At 38.2% G+C, this 22265-nt stretch overlaps 1 protein-coding gene across 10 annotated transcripts in view; it reads left to right on the top strand.

The window, feature by feature from the left end:
• Positions 1-22265, top strand: part of GRIP1 (glutamate receptor interacting protein 1) — a 621865-nt gene that overhangs the window by 303596 nt on the left and 296004 nt on the right. The window lies entirely within an intron of this gene.

Here is a 22265-nt window from a genome sequence, read left to right as displayed (position 1 = left end):
CTGAAAAACAAACTGAGGGTTCTAGAGGGGAGGGGGGTGGGAGGATGGGTTAGCCTGGTGGTGGGTATTGAGGAGGGCACATTCTGCATGGAGCACTGGGTGTTATGCACAAACAATGAATCATGGAACACTTCATCTAGAACTAATGATGTAATGTATGGGGATTAACATAAGAATAAAAAAATAAATTAAAAAAAAATTCACCATGTTAACCATTTTTAAATGTACAGTTCAGTGTCATTAAGTACATTGACATTGTGGAACTCCCCATTGTGTTTTTATTTCTTTATTATGATCTAATTATTTTCTTATCTACCACAGCATCTGGCACAAAGTAGTACTCTGTCACTGTTTGTTCATGCAGATGAATTTTTAAGTAGTCTTGTCTTCACCATATTTATTTGGAATTCCAGTGATTAAATAAGGCAAGTACTTTGTAAATGGACATATACGGGTCTAATTGGACAATATACTACTTAACAGCGACCTTTTTATCCAAAACACTGCACAAGTGATTTTATGCAGGATAGTACTGTCATCCCACAGTCCCTAAAACTAAGTGTAAGGCATGTAAAATTCCAAATGGCTAAGGTAATTTTTATGACATGAGTATTTAAAGTCTCTTAGTCCAGTGTGTTACAATACTCGCTTAATGATAATCCAAAAATGTTTCTCATTCTTAATCTTTTTAATGACAGTTATAATAAAGATCTCTTTTGTTTTTATATTCTATTTTATTCTGTTTTACATTAATCTGTAGAATTTATTCTTTTCTTCTTGGTTCTCCTTAAAATAATGAAATTCACCAGCAGAGAAAATATCGAATATCTCCCCAAAGATGCCAGTGGGAACTGTCCAAAGAGTTTCAGGGGAACTCCAGTATGTTCCAGAGTTGGACCTAAGCTCCAGGCATGCCTGAAGATGTGTTGCTACTCTGACATCCCAAATCTCTCTTCACACATTGTATGCTGAGTGCCCCACCCATCAGGCACAGTTATTCCCATTTTTCCGGTTTCCGAGAGCATTTGACATAACTCTGATGCATGAGATAGCTCTCTATTTTTTTTAAAGATTTTATTTATTTATTTGACAGAGAGAGACACAGCGAGAGAGGGAACACAAGCAGGGGGAGTGCGAGAGGAGAAGCAGGCTCCCCGCTGAGCAGGGAGCCCGATGCAGGGCTCAATCCCAGGACCCTGGGATCATGACCTGAGCCAAAGGCAGGCACTTAACTGACTGAGCCACCCAGGCATCCCGATAGCTCTATATTTTAATAACAGACAAACAACTGAACATTGTATTTCTTGCATCCCTTCTTGTGAGTGCTAGACTTTTTTTCCATTTTAATTGGATTTTGTTTTGAAACTTCGCTTCCGTATAAATACTCAGCCAAAAAGTATTTACTTCTTGCCAGTTATCTATTAACAAAAAATCCTTTGATTTGTAGTTTTAAAGATTAACCCTCTGGGTTCTCTTCATAACTGCCTTGACATTTTGGGTTGTTCTTTTAATTTTCTTCTGCTTTTTTGTGTTTTTTTCTTGTTTGTTTTTACTTTCCACGTTTAAGACTGTTAAATTTGATTTTGTTTTGTTCGGGGTAAAGATAGTATGTGTAGAAAAGATCTCATGGGCTGTTTATGACCCCAGAGCAAGAAGAGTGGGCTTATAGTCTCTCTTTATTATTTAACCAGCAAAGAAGATAAAACTGGCTTGAATATTATCATTAATAATTATGCTTTCCACATCTACTCAGTGCCTTTTATTCCCAAGAGTACAATATGTTGTATTTTGATGCAACCCAAGAAAATAGAGGAATGGAAGTTACATACACATTTTTTGAAAGTTTGAAATAAGAAGCCACTTCCCCTGCATACCAGCTCAGTGCTGTGTTCTGTCACCTTTCCCCCATGCACAGTGGACTGTGAGGTGAGTTTTTTCTTTGTTGATGACTGTCCTGGCATCTTATTCTTGGGCTTGCATCCATGTAGGGTCTGGGCCTTGTTGTTAAGAACAAACATATTTTAGGTTACAATTTGTGTCTTCTGTGGGTAACCTGCTTTTGGGAAAAGGATGTGTAAATCTCATATATTTTTGAAATTTGAGCCCTTTTTTTTGGATGAGTAATTACAAGTGTTGTAAAATCAGGAGATTGCTGTTGATCTTAATTTAGTAAAAGAAATTATAAATATAATCATAAGCAATAAATAATGCATTTCCCAATCATTGTTCTGCTGCAGAATGTTTCAGTAAAGTGTATACACATAGTTCTAATATTTTTTTAAGATTGTATCTATTTATTAGAGAGAGAGCATGAGCAGGGGGGAAAAGCAGAGAGGGAGAGGGAGGTGCAGACTCCTCGCTGAGCAGGGAGCCCAATGTTGGATGTTGTCATTTCCTATGGTAACAAGAAGTTGACAATGAGACAAGAAAATGGCAATGTAAAAATCTTCAAGGACTGAGGGATATAATGCAGGAATGCGGATAGACCTCATATGCCTTGAAAGAGAAGGGTGGATAGCATAAACCAAGGAAAAAGGAGTGAGGTGCTGAGGGAGGAGGCACGGTGATGTGAGTGCACACAGAGGAGGAGACCTCTTCCCCTTGGTCAGAACCCCTGGGCAAGGTTTATGGAAGGGATTCATTAGTGACTTTTTTTTTTTAAGATTTTATTTGAGAGAGAGAGCATGAGCAGGGGGAAGGGCAGGGGGAGAAGCAGACTCCCCGCTGAGCAGGAAGCCCAATATGGGCTTGTGATGGAGTCGTAGGCAGACCCTTAACTGACTGAGCCACCCAGGCACCCCCACATAGCTCTAATACTAAGACATTTACATTAAAACTACTTATGCAATTGTTTGCAGTATTCTAAAACTACTACTAGCCATTAGTGATAGATGATATTTTATAACAAAAATTCAGAGTGGTGGAATTGTGCATGATGTGGGAAATGTTTGTGACCTTTGAAGTGTTATGGTAAAAACAGAACCCACTAATATGGTATATATGTATTGGAAAATGGATGAAAAAAACTACTAATAAGGGGCGCCTGGGTGGCTCAGTCGTTAAGCATCTGCCTTCGGCTCAGGTCATGATCCCAGGGTCCTGGGATCAAGCCCCGCATCGGGCTCCCTGCTCAGCGGGAAGCCTGCTTCTCCCTCTCCCCCTCCCCCTGCTTGTGTTCCCTCTCTTGCTGTCTCTGTGTCAAATAAATAAATAAAATCTTTAAAAAAAAAAAAGAACTAGTAGGTGTAATAATTTCACATTTCATTCAGTTATTCCACAGCTATCAAGTGGCTGTTATATATATAAGTCACTCTGCTGGACACTGGTTTTGTGATGAATCAGAGACAGGATTTTCTGAATATTCATTTACCTACAAGATGATGATAAGACAAAGAGGAAGTATAAAAATAAAGGCAGATATATAATTAGCTAGTTATCTCCAAAATATGTGCCATTTTGCTTAAGATGTGTCCTGCAATAAAGCAGTGATTAAGCATGAGTCTTCTCAGTGGGACTTAAATTTGTATCCTGGTTTCATCTTCCGTCACTGAGTAATGTGTGACCATGAGCTAATCACCCATTTTGAGTTTCTGTTCTGTAATTTGGAAGATATAATAGTCTCTTCTTCTAGGTTTATTTTTGAAAAAGGAACTAAACGAAATGATAATATCGGGTGCAAAGTGTGGTGCCTGGCACATCACAAGTGTTCGCTGTATGCTCACTATTTATATTGTCATTGATAAACCATATACTTTTAATTGGAAAAAAAATGCATATAATATACATAAATAATTATGCACATTCAAAATACATATTATATATGCAGGAAAAGATTAATGTCAACATGGTTTATCTTCCTATTAACCAAACCTTTGGGATAAAGTTAAATTTCAGAAGGAAAAAGACAGTGTGCCTCTTTTCACCAAATTAGGCCATTAATGCTGGTGATGAAGATTGACATGTTTTGTCTAAAACAAGCTTCCTTAATCCACATAACCCACCAACCCTTTTTGATCTGACTATTAAGGTGTTTTGGATAATGTTAAAGATCACTGAATTTTGGATTTTAATCAGCACCAAGGAAGGAAGGAAGGAGAAACATTTATAGATTTCACCTTAGTTTTACGTATGCTGGGATTCTGTGAGTTAATGTTGTTAGTGTTTTGTTTAACTCTTGAAGTGAAATGCTATTGTTTTTTCTCTGTAAGTTTCTTGTCTTGCTTGCCATAGTGATTTAGGGCAGGCTGTTGAAGGACTGCTTGTTTCTTGCTTGTATGTCATACTCTCAACACAATAAAAATTGTAGCAGAGGCTACTCATCTTCTATATCCATTATTCCCTTTTTCTTTAATAATGTAACCTCCATTTTTTCTCACCTGGATACAGTCCTTTAAAGCTACCTGTGAATCTAAGTTCTAGGCAATATGATAAAAGCTAAAATATCACCTGGGAATCTGGGAAGTGTCCTACAAAGAAGGGGCATAGCTGTTTTTTATCTTTTCCTCTATTCTGCTTCCTGAATGTGGATGTGATGGCTGGAGATCAGGAAGCCATCTTAGAGCTAAAAGGGGGAACCTGTGTACTAAGAATATGGAGCAAGCAAGTAGGAAGACCTTGGGCCTGTGACATAATAATGAGCCATTTCAACCCTGTATGTATTGCCCTGGAATGTTTTTTATAAGAGAGAAGAAATCTTACTATGTTTAAGCCACTATTAGTTTAGATTATCTGTAGCTCCTAGCCAGACCTATTCCTAAGAATTAAAAGTAACATAAGGAGATTTTTATAGATTGTAGAATTTGTAATACATTAAATTCTGAATTACCTTCTTCCATTTCCTTGTCATAACATATTCGCCTTTAAAGTGGAACTTTTGTCTTGGCAGTGTCTCTGTTATGTTTTTTTTTTTTTTTTCTCGAGTGTGTTGTCTCTTCTATAAAATCTGTTAAGTATTAATTAGCCTTTCTGAATTCGAAAACTTAACTTAGGTCAAGATTTATCATCATCAAGGACAAGACTGTTTAAAAAATTGAGATTTTTCTTGCCCATGTTCTTGTGCAAGCTAAAATCCTTTTCTTTATTATTATTTTATAATTTTTCCAGCTTTCTCTGAGTATATCAGCAGGTCCTAAGAATTTTTTTTAAGATTTTATTTATTTATTTTAGAGAGAAAAAGAGAGTACAAGCAGGGGGAGGGGCAAGGAGAGAGGGAGAAGGCGGCTCCCTGCTGAGCAGGGTTCGATCCCAGGACCCTGAGATCATGACCTGAGCCGAAGGCAGACACTTAACCGACTGAGCCACCCAGGTGCCCAGCTCCTAAGAATGTATATGCGTACATCTATACCCATTTAATCCACTTCAGCTTCTACATTTTATTTTATAGCTCCTCATAGGACAACTATCCTTAATTTCTATAGCATTTCTTTCTATTCTTTTTCTGCCTTCTTTCAACAGGCTTTGTGTCTCAAGATGGGAATTTATAGAAGTAATTTTGAAAATAAATTATGTAAGAAAAAGATTCTGTTTCTGTGTTCTCCTCGTTTGTATCAGTTAGGTTTTTCTCCATTAATACAGCATAATAGACAACTCCAAATCGCAGTGCTTACAACAACCTCCATTTATTGTTTTTCTCTCCTGGGTCTGTGGAATGTCTGGGTCAGCTTTGCCTCTAATGTGGGTTGGGTTCAGATCTGCCCCACGTGTCTCTCATTCTGCAACTGACAGCTACCCGTCATATTATTCTCCTCGCAGGTGGTGGAAGAGCAAGAGGCCTGAGTCTCTTAGGACATCGCCTCAGAACTATCGTTCTATCACTTCTGCCAGATTCCATTGGCCAGAATTAGTGAGGCAGGTATATTGACTCCACTTATTCCTTTGAGAAGCATTACAAAGTCACATGGCGGAGGGTGCAAATCTATAATCCTGTTACAGGAAACTGAAATATTTGAAGCAATACTTCATTCTAACATACCATCATGAGTGAATGTATGCTTTCTCTTGATGCTCACCATCCACACATTTGCACACACACACACAAGTACAGAATCATTTAATTCTGACTTTAAAGTCTAGATGGAATAAAGTCCAAAAAGGTGAAAGGAGTTCATGTACTTTGGGAGGCTTAAGCTGTATGTTAGAGAATTCTTTATATCCATCGGCTTTAGAGAGATTTTTACATTTTACAGTATTACAATATAAATGGCTTGGTAAGTTAACCAAGCTGTGTTGTTCAATTCTAAATGCCAAAGCTATCGGCCCATATCCTGAAAGGCACGTCAGGTTTCTTGAGGAAACTTGCTTTTGCTTCTGATAACTGGTGTCACTTCATTTTAGGATCCAGCTGATTTTACTTAATGGACAAAATGAAGACAGTGGCTACTTTACTGCCTCAAATTCTTCCAGCTCAATGATGCTTTGAGAACTGTGCTAAAAATACCCTGCTCAACAGAGTGTAGTTTCTATATATGATTGTAATATAGTTTGGGGCTTCGATGGACATAAAATATTATAGCTCCATGACAGGCTGCTTCATTGGTTGTTAGAGGTCGGGCCAATTACAATAGGTGCTTAAGCTTTTAAAAATTTATTGTTCGTGCCCCCAGATCACAATTTGAAAAACAGAAGCACTAATCATGATGATACGTTGGATGCTACAGTTTTACACTATTGAAGCAGAAGAATATGCACTAATATAGCTCATTATAGTCAGTTGGCTTCTAACAGTTTGGGTTTAGTTCCCTGAGGAAGGAGAGACATTTACTGCTCATGGAATATACTTATGCTCCTCCACATTTTCTGGCTCCCTTTGCTTATAGGTAGGACCAGTCATTGGACCTAGACCACGAGCTGTGAGTAGATATTACTGTTGTGTTGCTGGGCCAGTGCATTTAAAAGCCATCAGGGCACCCTCTGGCTCTTTTTCTCCTGCTCTACTGGCCTGGAAGGCGCAGATGGAGATGCCGGTGTGACGAGACCAAAGCTTCCGGGGTCATGGAGTTACCAGCTTAGACTCTCCCTCTGCCTGCACTGGAATTGGCAAACGAAGAAATAAAGTAACCAAAGTTCATGAAGTCCAGATCTTCTGCCAACCCACAGAGTGATAATCTCACACACTCTACAGTGCTGTGGCTTCCACTTCTCTTAACTTCTAGCTTGTATCTGTAATGGCTTGATCTGTATTCGGTTGACTGGACCTGCTGGCCTTAGAAAATTATAAAACCATGTGAGGAAGTTAACTCATGAATCATAAATTAGCTAATATATTAATTTTATTTTTCTCATGGAAAATGCTAAGCATTTTCCTGTATATCTTGGGGTACTGTGTGCAACACACACACGCACACACACACACACACACACACACACACACCCTCTGTCTACCAGATCTGATCCTGGTTTTGACAATGCCATTCACTGTGTGATCTTCAGAAATCATGTGTTCTCTGAGCCCCAGTTTTCTTCTTAAAAGAAGGTTTAGTTAGATGGGTTTTTTTCAAACTTTGGATCACAACCCAATAGTGAGTTATAAAGCCGCAGAAGATCTCCACCAGCATTTGTTTGAGACTTTATTTTTTTAGAGCAGTTTAGGTTCCCAGCAAAAATAAGAGGCAGGTGCAGAGACACTTCCCCACACATTCACGGCCTCCCCCACTATCAACATCCCACACCAGAGTGGGACATTTGTTACAATTGATGAACCTTCATTGACACATTGTACTCATCCAAAGTCCATCCTCTTTGTTAGGGTTCACTTTTGGTGGTTACGTTCTGTGGGTTTGGACAAATGTACAATGGCATGAATCCATCATTATAGTATCATACAGAATACTTTTACTACCCTAAAAATCCTCTGTGCTCTGCTTTTTCATCCCTTTCCCAACCAACCCCTAGCAACCACTGATCTTTTTACTGCCTCCATAGCTTTGCCTTTTCCAGAACGGTATAGTTGGAAGCATATAGTGTGTGACCTGTTCAGGCTGGCTTCCTTCACTTAGTGCTATGCACTTAAGGTTCATCCATGTTTCTTCATGGCTGAATACCTTTTTTCTTTTTAGTGCTGAATAATATCCCACTGTCTGAATGTACCATGGTTTATTTATCTATTCACCTACTGAAAGATATCTTAGTTACTTCCAAGTTTTGACATTATGAATAAAGCTGCTGTGAACATTGGAGTGCAGGTTTTTGTGTGGACCTAAGTTTTTAGTCCTTTGGGTAAATACCAAGGAGTGCTGGATCGAGTTAAATTACTGGATCATATGATAAGTTTAGTTTTGTGAGAAACTGCCAAACTGTCTTCCAAGTGGCTGTACCATTTTGCATTCCACCAGCAATGAAGGAGAGTTCCTGCTGCTCCACATCCTTGCCAGTGTTTGGTGTTATTAGTGTCACTTTTGAAATATAATAAAAGGAAAATAGAAATTATTAGAGTGCTTCTTATAGGGTAAGTGTTGTTACATGAAACTCTTGTTTCTGGTGTGTGTGTGTATATAACAAATATGAATGTATGTACTGAATTGCAATATAAAATGTATTTTTAGTGTGGGATTGTAGTCAAAGTTTGAATAGATGGTGTCTTACATCTTTTCCAGCTCTTATAGTCTATGATTCTATGAATTTTCACACATACACACAATTTAGTGACTTTTAAAGATCTTCATAATATACTAAGGGAAAAACATCCCATTTGTAAAAGCAATACATACACATATCTATTTTATGTGTGCATATATACAGTCTAAAATATATATATTAATATATATAATAGCAAAAATTGTAAAGTTAATACCAAGATTAGCTCTGGATGAGGTTTAAAAATTTTTTTTGTTAGTTTGCCTTTACATTATGTAATGTTCATGTATTTTACCTTTTTTTTAAAAAGACTTTTTATTTATTTGAGAGAGAGAGAATGAGAGACAGAGAGCATGAGAGGGAGAAGGGTCAGAGGGAGAAGCAGACTCCCCGCTGAGCAGGGAGCCTGATGTGGGACTCGATCCCGGGACTCCAGGACCACGACCCGAGCTGAAGGCAGTCACTTAATCAACTGAGCCACCCATGCGCCCCATGAATTTTACTTTTTTAAATGTACTTTAACAAGATTCTCTTATTTTAAAAAGAATCCCTAAGTGGCGAGCTTTTCATTTGGGTGACAAAGTGGAGAGAAATAAGGTGGGCTATATGGGGAAAAGTCTTTTACAGTTAGGAGCTAGACACGCCTGCTATCACACAGCATTTCTTTTTTTTTTTTTTAATTTTTAACTTTTTATATTTGTTTAAAAAGATTTTTTATTTATTTATTTGACAGAGAGACAGTGAGAGAGGGAACACAAGCAGGGGGAGTGGGAGAGGAAGAAGCAGGCTTCCCGCCGAGCAGGGAGCCCAATGTGGGGCTCGATCCCAGGACCCTGGGATCATGATGTGAGCCGAAGGCAGACGCTTAACGACTGAGCCACCCAGGCGCCCCAACTTTTTATATTTTTTACTTAAATTCAAGTAATTAACATAGAGTGTATTGTTAGTTTCAGAGGTAGTTTAGTGATTCATCAGTTGCATATAGTACCCAGTGCTGATTCCATCCTTAATGCCCATCACCCAGTTACCACATCCTCCCATCCACTTCTCTTCTAGCAACCCTCAGTTTGTTTCCTATAGTTAAGAGTCTTTTTTAAAAAGAGTTTATTTAATTATTTGAGAGAGAGAGAATAAGAGAGACAGAGAGAGAGAGAGAGAAAGCACACACAAGCCAGGGAAGAGGCAGAAGGAGGGAGAAGCAGTCTCCCTGCTGAGCAAGGACCCTGGGATCATGACCTGAGCAGAAGGCAGACACTTAACCAACTGAGCCACCCAGGCTTCCCTAGTTAAGAGTCTCTTATGGTTTGTCTCCCTCTCTGATTTCGTCTTGTTTTATTTTTCCCTCCCTTCCCCTATGACCCTCTGTTTTGTTTTTTAAATTCCACATATGAGTGAAATCATATGAGATCTAATTGACTTATTTCACTTAGCATAATACCGTCTACTTCCATCCACATCATTGCAAATGGTGAGATTTCATTCTTTCTGATGGCTGAGTAGTATTCCATTGTATATATATCACATCTTCTTTATCCATTCATCTGTCAATGGACATCTGAGCTGTTTCCATTGTTTGGCTATTGTGGACATTGCTGCTATAAACACTGGGGTGTAAGTGCCCTTTCGGATCACTATATTTGTATCCTTTGGATAAATACCTAGTAGTACAATTGCTGGATCATAGAGTAGCTCTATTTTTAACTTTTTGAGGAACCTCCATACTGTTTTCCAGAGTGGCTGCACCAGCTTGCATTCCAACCAACAGTGTAGGAGGGTTCCCCTTTCTCTGCATGCACACCAACATCTGTTGTTTCCTGACTTGTTAATTTTAGCCATTCTGACTGGTATGAGGTGAGGCTACCTGTTGTTGGAATTGTCTTCAGAGTCCATTTTAGACTTCCGATGACCAGAGCCCCCTGAGTGAATCAAGAGATCAGTTTTTAAGGTAAACAGAGCCAAAAGCAGGCTAACTTTGCACTGAGGTGTTCTATGCTTACATGGCAAGTGTGGTGTTGGATAACTGAGAGATAAGGAACTGTGAATTTCCTTTACCTCAGTTATCAAAAACACACAGCATAGTGCTCAGTGCAGCTCAGCATGTCTGAGCCTTCTGCCCAGGCTCTGAGAAAAGGTCCCACTAGTGTTCTGTTCCTTGAGGTTAACAGGGGCACCCCATCTGCTCCTCTTTCATGAGAGTAGCACAGAGGCAGTTTGCTAAGAGGGTCCAGAAATGACTGCCAGCACTCTGTTCAGATATGTCAGAAACTTCTCACTGCAGAAGAACCAGAGCAAGCTCTTTAAAAAGCTATGACCAACCTAACAGAGCTACATACAACCCATCTTCTCTCACTACTCAAGTGTGAATTCCCAGAGTCTCCTAACTAAAAGTCACTCTGTACTAATGCAGCTCCCAGCCTCTGGTTTTGGGCTAGAGGAATATCAAGCTGTTACAGCCTGAACGCTTGATGCTTTTCTACCCCCATCATTTCTATAAAGCACCATTCTGTGTTTTACTTTGTTTTCATCTCCTAACTAACCCGTCTTTTTTCCTACCTCTTCATTGCTTAATCTGTAACCCATTGACCTAATTAAAGGAATGGTCATTTCACTGAACCACTGTGTTTTATTCATCACACGTGTGTTTTGAAAAATGACCCTCCCACCACCTGTTTGGTAATTGTGCTTGGGTTTTTTGTGTTGAGGCTACCTCAGATCATTTCTAATTTTCTGTTTCTCCTACCCCCCCTTTTAGGGGAGGTGGTGGTATGAAGCATCTCAGATTGTTTTGCACATAGACATCTTGCAGTTGTGTGGTTTTATCATACCTTAGGAAACTCCATGGTGAAGCCAGGTGTGTGTACAGAATTCCTTGTTTTCATTCTCAAGCCAAGAAGAAAATGAGAAACTCTTCTTTGATGGAGGATCCCCATGTATACGAATCCAACTGATTATGTTATTTCATTTGTTCATTTGTTTTCCAAAAGATACTTATTGAAAGCAGCCCAAGGATCTGTGGCTCCAGTGGGTTGATTTAGGGTGAGTGAAGGCCTGGGGACAAATGGGTCCTCTAAAGGTAGGGTTTCTTTTCTGTTTTTCTTTGTCATTTGATTAAGATGCTGTAGTACAATGAAAAAATCAAAAATAGCTTCGGCAAAACAAAAACTATTATAGGGGGCAGGCAAACATAATAGAAATACTACTCAACTTGTTTTCAAGTGATATGACTAGAGCTGGAATTCTAGTTCTTCCCACTTTAGCTGTTTGACTTTGGTCATATCATTTACCTTCTCACTGGTAAAATGGGGAATTTTGAGCCTATATTACTATATATTAATATGTAATATATATTTGTATATATTAATATATAGTATATATTATATACCAATATAATATTAAATACTAATATATATTAAATAATATGTTTATTATAACATAAATAAATAAATTATATATTAGTATATAATATTATATTGGTATATAATATATTATTATATTAGTAAGGAACATTAAAGCGGAAAAGATTAATTACTTCTGTATTATCCTTATTTTGAATTTCCTTTTCTGGGGAATAGAAAGATTAGAGATTTATTTCATGAACCATACATATAACTACCTATCTTGAGAAAATTAGGCAACTCAGAACCTTACAATGCCTGAAAATTCATCTTTATTTGTTAATATATGCTATTTTCTTGTGTGAGAATAGTTAAAATAATTTAACCTTCTATACATGTCCTACTCAGAATTCATACCTAGATTATGATTTTAACTCTGCTTCTAACTTATTATGTGATCTGGGGCAATGCATTTTATATCCCTAGGCCTATGTTCTTATGAGGAAATGAATAAACCAAATTAGAATGACCTGCCAAGTTTCTTACTCTCCACATTTTGTTCATCTATAAATTGTATCTAAGTCTGAACCTCCCAATTCTTTAATTTTAACAGCACTGCCCCTGGGAATTTCCAGGGCATTAATTTTTTACATAAATACAATGACCTCTTTGAGACCAAGGGCTCATGGCAGTGTTCAGTGTGGTTTAAGTCGTGTGAAGCTAAGTTACTCAAGTTTGATGATGTTTCATTGGTTCAGTAGTGTATTCTTCATGTGCCTTTGGGCAAATGGTTAATTGGAAAAAGTTGGATCATAAGACATTTTGAGTTCTGCCTTGAAACAATCACATTTACTTGGATTGAATTGCAGTAATGTCTCACGGCTTTGTAATAAGTTCCTATTAGTGAAATCATAGAATCATAAAAATATGAGTTGTTTCTTAGAAGTCATGTACTCCTAGCTCATCTGGTATCCCTCACTGGTCAACAGCCAGCCTCTGTCTGAATACCTCTCGGGAGGGAGGGAGGGAGGGAGGAGACACATCTTCCCAACAAAAGCCATTCCCTTTTTGGACAGATCAGATGGCTAGGAATTTCCTTTTTATATTGTGTAAAAATCTTCACCCATGCAATTTCTCCCTCATATTATTGTTGTTGATATTATTATTGCCTTCTAGAAACAGAATAATGCTCATCCTTTTATATGTTACAGCGGTCAAGTTGGGGGTCAGTATTATGCCTGCCTTTCTATTATTATTAGCCCTCGAAATGTTTTGTTGTGTTTTATGCCTCTATGTGGTGACCATACAGCCATCCAAGACAGTCACAGTTTATGCCTGTTTTCCCAGCATAAATAGTAATGGCACCTCTTTTCACTCTCAAAATTTTCCTAAGAGGCCAATAAAATATATAGTCACTCTATGCCTCCACAATAGTGTCTGCCAAATTTTTTCTGCAGATTTCTAGATCTTAAGGGTGTTCTATGAGAAAAGAGAAAAAAAAATGTTTAGGGAACACTCTTCCTATAGATTCACCAAGAACATTAGTGAGGACTTCTGTAGGAAGGAAATCTGCTGTACTTTATTTACCCTACTGTTTCTAAAACTTATTTAATCATGAAAATACCAATTATTCCAAGAAATACAGCTTGAAATTCCCTCTCTTAGAAAAATAGCTTAGGTAAATTTTAGTTTTAATTCCAATTATTTTAAGATTTTTCTCCCAAATTGTTAGAAAGATTACCCTGAATATTAACCACAGAGCTCTTTGTTTTCCATCTGTAAAATGAGAGAATTAGAGTGGGCTCTGAGGCTCAAGAAATTGGAAAAAAAATCTTGGCAACCATCTTAGACGAACCTCCCTCGTATTTCTATGGTGTTGGTAAATCACGGTAACTCTGAATCAGCAGGGCATTAGGAGTGGTGGGGATCCTTTGGCATTAACAAAGGACATCACCGCAGCCTGGGAGGACTGACTAGCCATTGTGTGAATGGTAGCTGGAAACGTCTGGAAACTCATCAGGGGATTGGAAGAAAATTGAAGCGTGATCACCGAAGTATGATGTCAGAGACAGATTTCCGTGGAAACTGTGTTGTAATGACCTTAGTAACACCGTAACCTCCAGAAACATCTTCCCAGGACGCAGGGTGTCATCCACCAGCTGTGTCTCCTACACAAGAGAAATGCAGATATGTTACCATCTAGTCCAAGAAGAGCTGTTAACCAAAACACAAAAATGGGAAAGAGACTCTTAAAGTCTGCTAACTTAATTTTGTCAACGGGGTACATTGGATATAAGTGCGATATCATTTATACTTAAAAAAAAAGACCAATACAATTACTGTTCAATATGCATCACCCTTATAAGGCATAGGCTGTCATAGAGAGTCAGTTTTAAAATGATCTGCTGAAGATTACACTTTTAATTGTCTTTCAACTGCACTAATATAAATCACTTGGGCAATTCATTTACTGGATTTGCATAATGACAGAGCATGACAAGATCAGTTATCATCTTTAACTACTGAGCTTTCTGGCACGATGCTTGTTACCACATCTGTGTGTATCCCCCTTCCAAGCCGTGGTGACATCACATGCATACATTTTCTGAGCCAAAAAAATAAACACCTTCCTGGGCCTTTTTTTTTTTTTTTATAGTGAGCAAAAATGCCAACCCCCCAAAATGACTAAGCAGTATTTTGCAGTTTAAAAGGACCATTACACAAAGATGCTTAAAAAGCATCTTCTGTAAAATCAACACATACGCTTGTGCTGGTACATTTGGCCTGTGCGTGCTGCCCTCTGTCTGCAAAGTGTAAGGAAAACAAACTTTTGTCATAAATTGTCTAGTAATAAGAACAGTCTGTTATAAATCTGTGTGTTCCGCAACTTTTCTTTCTAGGGTAAGAGAGACAGTTTCTGATGTAAGAGTAAGTTGTGTCTCTAAAGATCACTTGTGACTAAGATTTCGGGAACTTGGAACAGACTCTGTCATAAAAACAGAGTTATATAAATAGTAATCAGGTTCTCAGCGATTTTATCCATTTCTTGCCTTGGCTGCATTTGGTTTGGTTAGAGGAGACTGTTGAAATAGCTGAATTAGAATATCCAGGGCAAGCCCGAGTTTCCTGTCTTGAGAGTTGGGACTGTAGAGTTTCTGAGGCTGTCACATTTCTTCCACTCTTAAATGCTTCTCACCTGTGACATCGCTCTCTTCAAACTCCCATGATTGCAGAGGCCTGCAGTCAGGAAGGCATGTTTAGCATCTAGATTTTAATTCAATTTGTCTGGGGCCCACATGTCTGCGTTCTTAATACGTGATTTCACTTTGAGAAACACCTTCTTAAAGGATGTAAACCTAAAACCGTGGTTTTTCCACCTAGCTTGATTATTGGCGTTCTCGAGGGAGTGTTTATTAATGTGCAGATTCCCAGGTTTCTCTCCTGGAGCCCCTGACTTTCCAGATCAGAGGTGGGCCTGGGCATCTGTACATTCCCAGGGGCCTCCAATGAACAGCCAGGCCAGGGAACCAATCATCAAAACAGTCTGAATCCCTTCCCTCCTAATCAAAAACCCTCTTTCCACAAGGCAGTTGACCCTAAGGAAAAAATACAAATTAAATAAATTCACATAAGCTAAAAATAAAAAGTTAAATTTGTTTTTTTTATACTTCTCAAAGTTTCACTTCATCATGTTTGAACTTCACAACAGAGAAAAAGGGGAGGTGGTGATCAGATTTTAGATAAGGAAACTGACCTTATGCATCAGCTACAGCAATTCCTCCTTAGCACAGAATGGGTATAAATGAGCCTCAGAAGCTTGTTCAGTGAGAGGGTTATAGTGAATCTTCATGCTAGCTGAGCAAGGCTTCTTCTGGTCCAGGGACATCTGAAGACCGACTGGGCTGGAATGAATGTTCCTCTCCAGGAAAACTCTCTGAGGTTTTTCCAAATAGTCACTGTTTCTCTCCTTCTTAAACTTCTAGATGAAAAGTGTTTTCATCAAATTCCGCACAGCAGAATCAGTGAAGACAAGAGAGAAGGAGAGAGACAACAAGAAGTGGGTGAGGGGGACAACAGCAATTTGTGTATCTTAATTATTATGCCTGTGTCCCACTTATTCCATGTTTTAATGTTTTCATTCTTTCTGGCACAGCTCTGAGCAGGACCAGTCTTGGCGTAGGCAAAGTAGACAACTATTCATTTATTTGACTGTTCACTATTGAACATACTTACTGGCTATTTTCCTGATGTCAGGCACTCCTCTGGTCACAGGGGCAACAAAGATGAACAAAAGAGCTCCTGTTCACAAGGTATTTTATCCAGAGGGGAGACACACAGGGAAACAACCAACAGAACAAAAATCAAACTACAATCAGAAGGTGTCTATGGAGGAATGATGCCTAATCTCAGGTCTAATAGTCAAAATGGGAGTTTGTGGGTCCAGTAAGTAAGGAGAAGGTTCTAGGGACAGGGATAGCATGAGCACTGTCTAAGGAGGAGCCAGACCGCATGACAAGTTCCAGAAAGTATAAGCAGTATAACAAGTATTGTCCGAGGGCCAAATTTGTATTTGGCTTGGGAGGCAGATCATGAAAGACCCTGTGTACCTTGCTTGAGGTTTCAGAGTGTTACACCCTTGGCGATAGAAAATAGTTAGAAGGATCACTGGCTATACCTAAGAAGGGAGGAGGGCAAACAGAATTGAAGGTCTGCACTAGAGCAGGGGAAGTGGGCCCAGGAAAGAGGAGAGAGTTATAAGAGACAAATACGGAATACAGTCTGTGGGATCTTGATTTGCTGGATGGATGGTTGTGTGAATGGATGGATTGGATGGACGATGAGGGAAGAATCTAGGCTGACTCTCTATTTTCTGGATTGACCACCTGGAAGATTGGGAACACCATTTACCAAGTGTATAGAAGGGGTAACACTTTTTTTTTTTTTTAAAGATTTTATTTATTTATTTGAGAGAGAGAATGAGAGAGAGAGCACATGAGAGGGGGGAGGGTCAGAGGGAGAGGCAGACTCCCCGCCGAGCAGGGAGCCCGATGCGGGACTCGATCCCGGGACTCCAGGATCATGACCTGAGCTGAAGGCAGTCGCTTAACCAACTGAGCCACCCAGGTGCTCTAGAAGGGGTAACACTTTTGAAGAAGTCATGTTAGCAGATGCTCATCAAATAACATACAATTTTTTGTAGTATACTGAATAAAGTAATGTTCGTTGTAAACCATGCATGAAAATGCAGAGATTAGTTAACAATTATTTTTGATAGTTGAAAACTATAAAAGGAGTAAACGTTTTATGCTGATCTCCTTTGAGATTTAGTAGAATTACATACAAATTAAGATTATGTGATCTATTTATTTTAGACAGATTCTGATACAAACTTTCATAGTAACAGAATAAAAAATGAAAGATTTAGAGGATGCATTTCACAATAAAATTGATGATTAAGCCAGTTCATACTCTTTACTGATCTTCTCTGCTTCTGTATTTCCCTTCATTATTATAGTCTCTTGTGTTCGTAGTATTTTAAAGAGTTAAATTATTATTTTCAGTGAAATACAGTGTGAATAGAAAATAGGAAACATGTACTTCAAATATTTCACATCTCAAATCGTGAAATCCTTTTTATTAATTAGGTCTAAAAAAGTCTTCATTAAATAAATCAGACCAAACTGAACTGATGGATAGATTTAGAGATTAAAACAAAGGTATTTTTTTCACATTGGTTTAGAATTCTAAGTCCTGAACTTAAAAATTACAACTAAGACATCTTGTAGGAAATCTTAAAATAATAATAAAATTCAATGTCTTGTCAAAACAATCTTGTGGTTTGGGGAATTTGACTGTGTTGGGTCACTGAACTGGCAATAGGGTGAATTTAAGTGAATTTTTTTCCCCTACCTATCTCTGACTAAGGATAGTCTCAACTTTATCTATCAGGGAGCTTTTAAAATTTTTCCATTTATAATTTAGCAAATTTTTCCTGGCCATCCACCACATACAGACTCTGTGCTAGGGACTGAGATATGTGAACGGGGCCTAGTTTCTCTTGACAGAGCCCCTAGACCAATAAGGGAAGCAGACATAAATCAAAAAGTCACACGGCAGCATATAAGTTTGTCACTGATAGAAATGAGTGCAAGGTAAACAGAGAGAGGAAAGAAGGAATTAACTCTACAAATAACTCAATGGGAGACAGGGATCATCAGGCAAGGTTCCTACAGAAAGTGACTTTGGAGTGGAATTTGAAGCTTGAGTAGGGAGGATAATGATGAATCAAAGATAGTCCAGATAAGCAGCAGAGCCTGGGCAATGCCCTGAGGGCGGGGGGGGGGCGGTGTGCCCTGAGGGCGGGGGGGGTGGACAAGCCTGCTGGCTTCTAGGCCTGATGTCCAGAAATTCCAGTTCCATTGTTCTGAGGAAGAATCCAAGAACCTGTTTTTGACAAGTACTCTCAGGTGACTCTCAGGCAAACTAGAGTCCATCTTAGTGCAGTCATTATTTTTTTTTAATTTTAATTTTTATTTAAATTCAATTTAATTAACATATAGTATACTATTAGTTTCAGAGGTAGAATTTAGTGATTCATCAGTTGCATATAACACCCAGTGCTCATTCCATCAAGTGCCCTCCTTAATGCCCATCATCCAGTTACCACATCCCCCCACCAACCTCCCCTTCAGCAACCTTCAGTTTGTTCCCCATAGTTGAGTCTCTTATGATTTGTCTCCCTTTCTTATTTTATTTTTCCTTCCCTTCCCCTATGTTCATCTGTTTTGTTTCTTAAATTCCACATGAGTGAAATCATATGATAATTGTCTTTCTCTGACTGACTTACTTCACTTAGCATAATACCCTCTAGTTCCATCCACGTTGTTGCAAATGGCAAGATCTCATTCTTTTTGATGGCTGAGTAGTATTCCATTGTGTGTGTATATGTATATATATACCACATCTTCTTTATCCATTCATCTGTTGATGGACATCTGGGCTCTTTCCATATTTTGGCAATTGTGGACATTACTGCTCTAAACATTGGGGTGCAGGTGCCCCTTCGAATCACTATGTTTGTATTCTTTGGATAAATACCTAGTTGTGCAATTGCTGGGTCATAGGGTAGGTCCATTTTTAACTTTTTGAGGAACCTCCCTACTGTCTTCCAGAGTGGCTTAGTACAGTCATTCTTAAATCTTAAATTCCATGAGTAGAGATTGTTTTACTTATCACTATATCCTCAGTAGCTAGCATACTACCTGCCATATGGTAGGTGATCAATGAATGTGTTTTGAGGAATGAGACCACTTGCTAGACATTTGAATCATAAGAAATAATTCCTGCTCAATTTCTTAGCTACTTTCTGCTTTGACTGTGAGTAGATGAGATTACTACTGCCGCATCCCACTTTGAGAAAGTAAAAGGGTTGACTGTGAGGGGCACCTGGGTGGCTAAGTTGGTTAAGCACCTGACACTTGATTTCGGCTCAGGTTATGATCTCAGAGTTGTGAGATCAAAGCCCAGGTCCAGCTCCACACCCAGTGTGGAGCCTACTTAGGATTCCCTCTCTCTCTCTGCCCTTGCTCCTTCCCTCTCTTTGTTTCTTTCTCTTCCTCCCTCTCTAGAAAGAAAGAAAGAAAGAAAGAAAGAAAGAAAGAAAGAAAGAAAGAAAGAAAGGAAGGAAGGAAGGAAGGAAGGAAGGAAGAAAGAAAGAAAGGAAGAAAAGGAAGAAAGAGTTGAGGAAGTAAATAAATTAATAAATAAATGAATAAAGGTTGACTGTGATAAGGACAAAAATTAGGGAAGGAAATTTCTTTCTTTTTTTTTTAAAGATTTTATTTATTTTTTGACAGAGAGAGACACAGCGAGAGAGGGAACACAAGCAGGGGGAGTGGGAGAGGGAGAAGCAGGCTTCCTGCTGAGCAGGGAGCCCGATGCAGGGCTCGATCCCAGGACCCCGGGATCATGACCTGAGCTGAAGGCAGACGCTTAACAGCTGAGCCACCCAGGTGCCCAGGGAAGGAAATTTCTGATAGAAGGGCATTAGGTTATTCAGTGGAAGAAAAAACAGGATATATAATAAATATATATTTATATAAGTAAATATATGTAATAAATATAAAATAAAGGCTACTGCCTTATTTTCTGTCTTTTCTGCCTCAAAAACTTAACATAAAGATAAGAGAAAAGGTCTATGACAGTACTTCCAACTTTTTGGATATGCAGTGATCACTCATCATGCTTCAGCCACCATTTTTTGGACTTACTAATCTGCTGATAGAGTCCTAGGAATATATGGAGATGAAAAAGACAGCATGCTCTCAGTGAGCACTTAATGTAGAGGTGAAGACAAACAAGCAAAACTCAGTTACGGTGGTAAGTGGTAGGACTGCAGAATGAGTGCCAAGTATGTGGTCAAAGACCTGCCATACATTATCATCTCACTTAATCCTAAGAACTGTATCAAACAAATATTTTATAGATGATGAACTGTGTTTTAGGAGTGAAGTGATTTACCCCCACTCACATAATAGCAAGGGGTGAAACTGTAATTTGAATGTGTGTAAAAACAGGTTGTTATTACTCACTGCATTTCTCTATCACTATACTGTCCTTTTGCCTATGCTCGGCTCTATTTGTTCATGTCTACATAATCTTGAAGTATAATCGAGCTATATCTATAAAGATGTACTGATATCTTAAGTTCCCTCAAAATTCAAATTCAAAACTGAAAGCTATCCCAGAGGAATTTAATTTATTAAATTGAATTGTATTAAATTTCAAGGCTTAAATGCCTGCTCTAAAAAATAAACCTTATTACTGAGGTGCCTGAGTCACGCAGTCAGTTAATCACCAGACTCTTGATCTCAGCTCAGGTCTTGATCTCGGGGTCGTGAGATCAAGCCCTGCGTGGGGCTCCACGCTGAGTGTAGAGCCTGCTTGAGATACTCTCTCTCCCTTTCCCTCTGCCCTTCCCCCACCCACTCGTGCTCTCTCTCTCTCTCAAAAAAAAAAAAAACTTATTTTAAAAAAAACTTGTCACTAACAAAAGAAGTAAAGTACAGTTGTGAGATAACTGAATTCAACTGATTTTTCACTGATATGGTAGTTTTACATGAATATTTATTTTTAAAAATGATACTAGCCCTAAACCACTTGGGATTCTTTTTGTTCATGCCAACTAGAGGGACAGATTTGATTTACCCATTGAGGATCTGTAACTCAGTATTCTGCACAACTTGACGAATAACCGTTTAGGTGTTCTCAAACTCAGTCTACAAACTAGTAATGCTATTAGTCATGCATTCTCACATATAAATCATTGTGGCAGACCTAAACAGGCCAATTCTGAGTTCCAAAAGGGTATTTTTGGTAGGTGAATTTTTAGTTATTCCATTATTTGTGTATTTGTGCCCTTGGATTTACAGTTGTTCAGTTTATAAGATGAATAAATCTACCAAGGTTTGAATCAGTGTGAACTCAATTATTCTACTAAGAAAAATCTCAGTATAAATATAAATGAATATAAATATGTGAATATAAATATGTGATATACCTATCATATTTTAGCCTTTTTAATATCTAAGGGTACAGTGAATTTTGTTTTATCTATATATTTCAAGACTTAGGCAAAATTTAATTTTCTTGATGTCAAGACCTTTTGTTGATCTACAGTGAGATAAAATTTACCATTCTCAGAAAACGTTCTTGATGATTTAATTATGCTCATAAATTCATAGCAATCTCTAGGTTTTCTGTATAAACATTTACAAAATACTATATCCTGGGCACATTCATTTAATGACAACTGAGTGCATCAATTTTAAATCCATTTCTAGACCATTTACTTTTCGTTCGAAATGGAAGCTTTTAAGAATACCCTTTATTAAAATCCTGTGTTCTCGTTATTTTCCTATTAAATACATTTTTAACCAAACATTTTGAAAATGCTTTTCCTTAAAGCAGGAATCAGAGCAAACACGCTCCAAAGCAGGTTGTCCATCTGAGCCCTAAATCAATACCCAAAGATATTTCTATATTGATCTAGTAAATTATATCACTGAGTTTGAAGAATGAAGGAAAAGATATGTTCTATAAAGTCACAACAGATTACTTGAAGACGAATGTACCATATCTGAGCTAAACATACCGTATTATCTAGTTTTTTCAGAAACTCTTGTGCTTTGTACTACTGTCATAAAACATGCTGCATTGATCCAGAAAGGTAGAAACCTATGGAAGATTCTTCTATAGATTTATTTCAGAGATACTCAGACTTATTCATGTATTGTTCCCTTCCCTTTCGGAAGTCTTGATCCGAATTGCAATTTGTGGTTTTATTTTTTAAAAGAATTG

Source organism: Leptonychotes weddellii, chromosome 5 (assembly GCF_054177405.1).
Source record: "Leptonychotes weddellii isolate Sample4059 chromosome 5, ASM5417740v2, whole genome shotgun sequence".
NCBI classification, from domain to species: domain Eukaryota; kingdom Metazoa; phylum Chordata; class Mammalia; order Carnivora; family Phocidae; genus Leptonychotes; species Leptonychotes weddellii.
This window is presented reverse-complemented; position numbering and strand designations above follow the sequence as displayed.